A 216-nucleotide genomic window follows, 5' to 3' on the forward strand; every position below is an offset into this window, starting at 1 on the left:
GCCAGCGGGCTCTGCCGAGGGGCAGCAAGCGGCCGAGAAGAAGCCTTTGGGCTCCTCAGACGGCCAGAGGTCCGCTAGCCCAGGGCGGGGGTCACGGTGAAGAGACAGAGCGGTGCTGGGGCACAGCCCCCTGCCGCACCCGCCACGCACAGGCTGGGGCGGGGCACGCCGCCCGCCCGGAGGCGGCGGCAGCCGCAGCCGGCAAGGGGGCGCGAG

This window comes from Buceros rhinoceros, unplaced genomic scaffold (assembly GCF_000710305.1).
Source record: "Buceros rhinoceros silvestris isolate BGI_N320 unplaced genomic scaffold, ASM71030v1 scaffold41034, whole genome shotgun sequence".
NCBI lineage: Eukaryota > Metazoa > Chordata > Aves > Bucerotiformes > Bucerotidae > Buceros > Buceros rhinoceros.